The following is a 9,624-nucleotide window of genomic DNA, read 5'->3' as shown; positions in this document are numbered from 1 at the left end:
ATTTCTCTCCCTTGCTCTCTTTCTTCCTCGTTATCTGAGTCAGTGGAGAGAATCTACCATCTAGCCTGAGACACAAATCCTTCTTGCCTGTACATAAATCTGGAGTGTGTGTCTGTGCGCACTTACATACTCACATACCTTGTCATATAGAAAACGCAGGCCTTGTTTCATTTCATGTGGAACGGCACTTTCTTTGTTGTGACAGGACCCTTTCTCAGTTTGTGTTCCGTTTTGTATCACACACTTTATCCAAACCCACAAGGCTATGCGCAAATGCAGAGTCCCACCGGTGCTGACCAGTGACCAGCCACCAAAAAAAAGAAGAAAAAAAAACACACATTCAGAGTGTTGCGGTCTTCACAATTTTGTTGCGGATTCCATAGGATATAGGCATGCTGTTTCCTTTTACTACATTCTTTTCACTGATGGTCTATGCTATAACTGGATCCTGTGGAACACTGGAATCAAGATTGTGTAACTCCAACATGATACGGTACTCAGAATGTTGCGGTCTTCACAATTTTGTCGGGATTCCATTGGATATAGACGGTTTCAACGGCAACAACATAAACAAACGTTACTTTGCATGCGCGCTTTTGTGGACCTAACTTAACTTCCGGTAGACTTCCAAATAGTAACAACTCAATAACAACAGCCAAGTCCCTCTAGAGTAGATATTTTTTGATAAACAAACAAAATATGTTTGCCGCGTGGATCAGGCGGACTTAATGAAAATGCAAATTCATTCTTTGCCAGCAGGAGATGTTTTAAAGCATAGACATAAAGGGCGTGAAATAGAGGTTTCCCCAGTAACAGCTGTAAACAAAGCAGAGCTGGCACGCTCACACGCTGCTTTATCAGGCATATAACACGCAAGTCTTCCTTCAGAAATACAGCGATATAAAAACACCTGTGCCTCGTTTTGATATTTAAACATATAAATGTAAGGAATTATTATTATTAAACGTGCAGTACATTACTCATGTTTATTCAACGAAGCCTTTTTGAAAATCGATCAGTTTTTAAAATTGTGGCGAGTCTCCAAAAATAAATAAATGTATGGGAAACACATCCCGCAGCACAAACACCTGAGCCCAACTTCAGTCTACTCATCACATTGACTTAACCTGCGTTTGTAGAAGGCACTGCAGCCAGACCGATATACACAACACAGACCGGAAGTTAACTTAGGTCCAGGCGCGTGCGCCCGATGAAACCGTCTATAGGCATGCTGTTTCCTTTTACTACATTCTTTTCACTGATGGTCTATGCTATAACTGGATCCTGTGGAACACTGGAATCAAGATTGTGGAACTCCAACATGATAAGGTACTCACATTCTGAGCTTTTTTCATTGGTTCATCATCTGCCTCCCAGCGCCTGTATTATTAAAACTTTGCAATCATTCAAACTTTTGCATCGGCCAAGATATTTGCATCGATGCTCCCGCCGATGTCTCTATCCTTCACCTGCTGGAATAAATGTACTTCACTCCTCATTTAGGCGTTCAAGTCTTCTTAACTCTCGTGGCATCTGTTCATCTAACTTACTTTTTCCTCAGAAAACGTTGCAGAATCGCGTAAAGAACGCAAGGTCTAAAATTAGACTCGCTCAATTAAATGTGCGTTCAATGAACAAGAAAGCCGCACTGCTTCACGATATAATATTGGATAGAAAACTTGATTTTCTCTGTCTCTGTGAGACATGGCAGCAACCAAATGAATTTTACAATCTTAATTTAGCCAAACCACCTGGATTCACCTACATTGACAGACCTAGACTCACTGGTAAAGGTGGTGGTCTTGCTATTCTATACAGATCTGATTTGTCTATTGCAGAAGTAACAATACCTGCTGTGTCATCTTTTGAATGTTTGACTATCAAAGTTAACTGCACTTCACCAGTACTAGTTGTTTTAATCTATCGCCCACCTAAGGCTGATGCGAGGTTCTTTTCTGAACTTGCAGAATTATTGACTCTGCTAAGTCCTATTTGTCCAGACATGCTGCTAATAGGGGACCTGAATATTCATGTTGACAATCCAAACTGTTCCTCTGCAGCGGCCTTCCTGCATGTGTTAGAGTGTTTTAACTTCATTCAACATGTTGACTTTTCAACTCATAAATCGGGACATACATTGGACCTATTATGTTCTGTGGGTGTTGGTATAGATCAGCTTTCAAAGGATGAAGTTAACTTTAGCGATCATAAATTACTGACAAGTGAATTTACCATCTCTGCCTCCCTGCAGTCTTCTAAACAGCGTGTCATATCCTTTAGAAATATTAAGAATATTGACCCTGAAAGGATTTCTAACCTTGTTGCGGAGCTTCCTGTGATTGGTTCTATTGACTGTTATAACTCTGCACTTTCCTCAATTCTTAATGTTGTTGCACCAGTGAAAGAACGAGTTGTATCTTTTTCCAAGTCGTCTCCCTGGTACACAAATGATCTGCGTGCACTTAAAGCTGAATGAAGGAAGATTGAGCGGTTGTATAAAAAATCAGGCCTTACCGTTCACAAATTAATGTTTGAACAACACCAGCTGCAGTATCATCCTGCTTTGAAGACTAGCAGAGAGGCATATTACTCTCATGTTATCAATAAAGGTGCTGCTAATCCTAGGACGTTATTTAAGACAATTAATAGCCTTCTCAAATCTCAAAAGAAAAGTGTCTGCCCTTCTGATGAGATTTGTAATAATTTTAACAAATATTTTACAGAGAAAGTTCAGAGTATTTATAGCTCCATTTCTTTTGACTCTCCTTTGCTGACCAGTGAGTCTTACTCAAAAAAACTACCTTCTACTGCCCTTTCGAACTTTACTACTGTCAATGTAGACAATGTTTTTAAATTGATCATGACTATGAGTTCAACCACGTGCTTTCTTGACCCCTTGCCTACTGAGGTTCTAAAAAAGTGTTTATCACTTGTCTGCCCTTCCTTCACTGTAATTATTAACAACTCCTTAGCCACTTGCCAGGTTCCTTCGGCCCTTAATGTGGCTGCTATCACACCTGTTCTAAAAAAAAACGGGCTGTGATGTTCAAAATTTAGCTAACTACAGGCCTATTGCGAACCTGCCCTTTGTGGCAAAGGTTCTTGAACGAGTTGTTGTTGGTCAGTTACGGCAATTTCTGTCCAATAACAACTTATTGGAACCATTTCAGTCTGGTTTCAGATCTGGACACAGCACTGAGACTGCACTTGTAAGGGTCACCAACGACCTACTTGTTTCTGCTGACACTGGTGCTTGCAGCATTCTAGTCCTGCTAGACATTAGTGCAGCTTTTGACACTATATGTCATATTATCCTTCTTAACAGGTTGCGTGTGTTGTTAGGCATCTCTGGTGTTGTGTTCAAATGGTTTGAGTCCTATTTAGCAGACCGTTTTCAGTATGTTTGCATGGGGAATCATAAATCTGAGGCCACATTAGTTCAGCAGGGTGTCCCGCAGGGGTCAGTGCTTGGGCCGACTTTGTTCAGCATTTATATGCTCCCACTTGGTGACATTATCAGAAAATACGGTCTGAGGATTCATTGTTATGCTGATGACACGCAGATCTATGTTAACACTCTCCCTGATCCTAATCTTGCAATCACAGCTCTGAGTGCATGTATGGAAGAAATTAAGTTATGGATGCATGCCAATTATCTTAAACTTAATGAATCAAAAACAGAATTTCTACTTGTTGGTATGCCGGCAGACTTGCACAAGTTTATCTGTCAAAATCTGACCACTGATTCTGATTTACTGGCCCCAGCATCACAGGTGCGAAATTTAGGTGTTATTTTTGATTCACATTTGTCTTTTGATGCCCATATCAAATTGGTTTCAAAATCAGCTTTTTTTCATCTAAAAAATATTGCAAGAATTCGACCTTTTATATCCCTGCCAGATGCAGAAAAGCTCATCCATGCATTTATCACGTCGAGACTAGATTACTGCAATGCACTATACTCTGGTCTCCCTGATAAACATATTAAGAAATTACAGTATATCCAAAACTCGGCCGCACGTGTACTAACACACACAACTGTTCAGCAGAATATTTCCCCTGTTCTTTATGAACTCCATTGGCTTCCAGTAACGGCACGTATCGATTTTAAAATCTTGATTTTAACATATAAAGCCATTCATGGGATAGCACCGGAATACCTTTGTGATCTAGTTGTTCCTTACATTCCAAATCGTTCTCTCCGCTCATCTGACTCTTATGCTCTACAGCAGCCCACATTCAAATTAAAGTCGATGGGTGGTCGCTCCTTTATGGTTACCGCTCCGCGGTTGTGGAATAAACTTCCATTTGCGATAATAAAATTCTACAACTCTGGACTGCTTTAAGAGGTCTCTAAAGACCCATCTTTTTAAAAATGCTTATTGTCTTTGAAGTGTATCTTATTTAGATTTTTTTGTCTGATTTTTCTGTTTTTAATTTATTGTTTAATTATCTTATATTATGTTTACTATACTGTGTAGCGCTTTGGGTTGGAGAAAAGCGCATTATAAATAAAATGCATCATCATCATCATCATCATTCGTGCAGTGAAAATCCCAGATAGCGCACTGCTGCCTGTGGAACAGCAGTCAAAGTTGAGCAACCTCCTGCCTTCATTTCACAAACACACAATCATACATACAGAGACACTCCATTATACAGACACAAAAACAGGCCTGGGTCACAGTTCTCCCACACAACCTGAATAAATACATAAAATACAGTCACACCCAGACAGTTTTTGTAATCTTTTGGTTTAAACAACAAAATAACAAAAGTGCTCTATATATATATATATATATATATATATATATATATATATATATATATATATATATATATATATATATATATATATATATATATATATATATATATATATATATATATATACACGATTATAAAACATTTATTCTGAACAATTAGAAAAATGTAAGAACAAGCAAAAAATTGCTGGGTAAAATAATAATAATAATAATAATAATTAAATAAACCATAAAATAAAATAAAATAAACCATAAAATTGAATCACAGACCTTTTTTATTTTATTTAACGAAATAATAAACATTTTTTTTTTAAGCAAATTATATTTATTTATTTTTAAGAATTTATTTCTAAGAATATATTTAAAAAAAAAATGCATGCAAAAATAGGCAAAAAGCATGTCTAATCAGCTGGAACCTTATTTGCAGATTTAAATAGCTTTTTGTGAAATTATCCCTGACATTGCACCAGAAACTCAACAAAACACAAGACAATCTCCCATGACATTTTTTGTCCCATTTCTTTCTCCCAACTTCCTAAAAGTGATTCCAAATCGGAAAATGTTGTTTAAACTTGCTTCACTTTTTTTGCTGTGTGATACATTTCATCGGCACTCACAGACTGTGAAAATGAATGTTATTCCAAGGAAAATGAGTTACACAGTTGTAATTCCACATAGCTGTGAGTAGCTGACAGTATTTAGTGTGGCTTGTTGCGTTGTTGATTGATTTCTTTAACCTTTTCAGAAGCTCGTTACAAGCAGCGTCTAATCGTGTTCACCCTCGTAGACTTGCTCACGATTGCAGTTCAGCATTCTAATCACATCTGCAGGCCATTGTTGATGACTCTCTTCAATCTGAGAATTACCTCAAAGCATCATTCATCATCATATTGTACAGTAGTTATGCTAATAGCAAGTCAATGCATGCTAGTATTCTGAGGGGATGATTATTTTTTTTAAATGATTAATTGTATTCAATTAATGAAAGGGAGAATATTTTAAAGGAAATATTAGTGTTGCATTTCTATTATTATTATTATTATTATTATTATTCTGTTTATATTTTTTGTACTTTTGTCATTTACTTTTAGTTTGTTTTCCAGGTAATGCATGCTGGAAAATGTATGCCACACTATACAGTTTCCGGTTGCACTTTATTTTACAGTACGTGTACTTACATGTACTTATAGTGTACTTACAGTGTATTTATCTAAGAAAGTTCTGGTAATACAAGGTAACTACATGGGGTAGAGTTCGGTTTGGGGGTAGGTTCAGGGTTAGTACCTAGTTATTACATAGTTATTGAAATTACTATAATAAGTACATTGTATGTACATGAGGAACAGGACTGTAAAATAAAGTGCTACCCAGTTTCCTTCAGAGTAGTCTCTGTGCCATGATTACCTGCTAAAAGAGTCTTAAATTCTCATCTTTCTTCTCTGTCCTCCATCTGTTCATCCTGCCACTACTGCTTGTTTTATTTTTTTATTTTTTTGCTTATGGTCATTTCTCATGGAGCTGTAAGGAGCTGCTGGATGTTTATCAGCCTCTTATCGTGTCTTGAAAAAAGTCTGGCTACGGTTCCCAGAAATTGGAGCTTTGTAGTGTGTTCAATTTTACAACAAGTGTCCAAGCAATCCTCCTGAGTATCATGCACGCTCTTATAAAACACCGGCCGATCTGGGTTCTCTCTGTTTTGCAGGAACAGGGCCGATAGGAGCTCTCTCACTCTGATAATTAGCGCTCGGCTCATCCTCTATACCACATTAGAGATGTGCCCCTGAGAGCAGCTAGTCCTTGTCACTCTCTCAGGGCTTAGTGATGATAATTATCACTTGTCCCAGGCAGGGCAGCTCTTGTTAATGTAGCTGTGGTCTTCACTGGTGCAGTGCTAACTAGGCCTGGTCTGGTCTGCTCAGCCACCCAGCAAAATATAATTAGGACGAATTCTCAGACGAGTCAGAGACTTCCTGGTCTGTTGGTATGTTGGTCTTTCCTCTTCCTTTGCAGCTTGTCAGTCCATCCATTGCTCTATATCAGGCGGCAAGATTTTCTAAGATAATTACATGTCATTTGAATGAAAAATCCCAAGTGAACTATAAAATGATCCGATTTACTTTATTATTGCATGTTCCTGATCTAATTATAAATGGATTATTTTTGCATGCTATTCCGGGGGGTGGGGGGGGTGTAAAGTGGCCCAGCTGACATCACTATTAAATAATGCTTACCAGTAGCCAAATATTCACTGAGGCATCATTTTAGAAAAATATATTTTGTTTGGTTTAATTCTGGTATTTGACGTCCTCTTTCTATGATGTCATCACTTCCCATGACCTGTGAATTTTGTCATTGATGGAATCACTCAGATTGAGTTTAAAAACTCAGATCTTTCTCCTAGAGAGCAATATGTTTTTGTTAATCATGATAATCTTCACAAATAAGACAGCTTTTATGGATTTTAAAGCCTAAATCAGTCATCAGAAGTAGAAAGCTAAATTTATATAAACGAACTACACCATAAATTGCTTCCAACAACTATTTAGATTTTTATTTAAAATACATTTTGCCTGGAAGTTTGAGCATCTGTGCTTTAATTTACCAAGATACCAAGTTTATCTGAACCTGAAATCAAAAGGCAGAGATATTGTTTAGTCTGATTGTGTCCGTTTCATTACCTGTAATGAACATCTGGTGAAACATTTAAGATTTGTGAAGTAATGTGGTCACATTAGCCACAATTTATTGCCATAAAAGCTCCATTAGTGTTTCAATAGTGTAAGATGTGTGAATAATAGTTCAAACCAAGTTGCTTTCTGTTAGTCATCGTGGTCAATACAAGTGGCCAACTTGATTTCGATGCGAAATGTGTTCAGAGAAGTCTTTTTTTTTATCTTCAAGCGAATTTCCAAATTGTGCAGATTCGTATTGAAATTATTATAATCGAATGTGAAAATTAGCTGAACAATGATAAATGTGATTGAGAAATGCAATGAATGGGACTTTTCTTCAGACCTTTTTCTACTCTTTTCTGTTTAAATAGCGATGTCAGACTCTTACTGGTTGATGTTGTTGATTGTCGTATGATGCAGCCAATCATTGGCTAAGACAGTGAGTTTCTGAAGTAACGTCTGTTGCCATTTACAAGAACATCCCCATTAGTCCTGAAGCTACAGACTCAGTGTGATGTTGGTCTGGTTGAAATGCTCTCTCATTTTCAAACAAAGTAGCTTTCTTTATAAATCTTTTAGCCTCAGTCACCCTCAGATTCCTATTGATAAGACTCTTTTTCAACCATAAAAATTATATGATCACACCTTTACAGTATGAAACATAATTCATGAAATGTAACAAGTGGCACTTCTAATTAGCTATGCACCTCATTTATACTCATGATCGCCAGTACATAGCATAGATTACTATTGAATTTATTCTTCTTCAACCCCCAAAATTGGTTGAACAATGGTAAATGGGATTGCACTTTTACTGTAATATCAACAAGACTTCTCATGTGCCATGTTGCCTTTTATTTTATAGATCTGATTTCATTAGCAATGTCAGACTCTTGTCATGCGAGGCAGCCAATCATTGGCTAAGAAAGTGAAGCTCTCAAGAAACGACTGCTAAATCTGTGTTCGACTCCATTTACAAGCACATCCACAGTCCTGAGGCTTGTCTGGTCGAGATGCTATCTCCACCACGTTGGGAGTGGGACCCCCATAGTACAAGTCTATTGCTGTAGGCTGTTTGCATTGCGTTATGCAAGACTGGGTGATGCCGTATTGTCATTATGCTCAGTGCTTCCAAGATGCACAAGCACACCACATGTGCATCATCGTATGTGGCCTGTATGCCGATCGCCACATCTGCAAGCGCTGTTTTATAACCCTATACCCTGCAGAGATGTCTCAATCACTTCCGCATGCGTCCTGGCTCATTCAGAACAGCTGGAGAGAGGTAAATTAGTACCGTGAGCTGTTTGATTTGGCATTCGAGAGATTAGGCTTGGAAGACGCACGGATCCCCTCCACTGGGGTGTGATTCACTGTGGCAGGTATTTGCATGGTGATGATGCTCATCATTTAGCCCTGTTGGGTGATGGGTAATGCATCTCACTGGCATCCTGTTGGCAATCTCCAGCTCCTACTGTGGTCATCTGTTTGGTGTCTACTCAAACGGTTATGTGTTTGTGGCGTTTCAAGGTGGTCCCACCAGGCTTGTTCATCACCTTGAGGAGAACGTTCAGTGCCAGTTGTTCTCTGGTGGATTTCCAAGAACCCGCAGACAGGCTAATTCTGCTCGAGTGTCTCTCCTGGACGCACAGCGAGCTGAACCGTCCTAGAATAACAGAGACACAAAAGCAATGAAACAAGGTCCTCATACATGCAACTCCATCCTGGATACAGTTCACAAACACAAGAAGAGCTTTGGGTTGAGGCCAAGAAGCTTGGTTTAATTACTTGATCAAAAACTATTAGACCAATCATGGTGCACTTGTGTAAGCATCTTATGTTAGCATTTATGTTTACCTTTACTGACAAATTTTTCTCAATTTTTATTCATTGTTTTGTCCCACCAACACACTTCTGGCCTTTCTTTTGTGAAATGAGTGTATGGGATAGTGCGAGTTGCACATAATTTGGGAGACAAGCAGCAATGAGAAATGCATTATGCCATAATAGGCAAAAAAAAATTTTGGAACCACAGTGTAGGGGGCATCAAACACATTGAATACTAAGTAACACACAACATTTAAATAAATTAGTTCATGTAAAATTTACTATGTTTTTATTAATTAAAGTGTCTTGGAATTATTTAATTTTTTTATCAAAGTTTCCATAACAATATTCAACAGCAA

Source organism: Carassius carassius, chromosome 23 (assembly GCF_963082965.1).
Source record: "Carassius carassius chromosome 23, fCarCar2.1, whole genome shotgun sequence".
In the NCBI taxonomy this organism is placed as follows: Eukaryota; Metazoa; Chordata; class Actinopteri; order Cypriniformes; family Cyprinidae; genus Carassius; species Carassius carassius.
The sequence above is the reverse complement of the archived record's forward strand: the minus strand, read 5'-3'. Positions refer to the sequence as shown.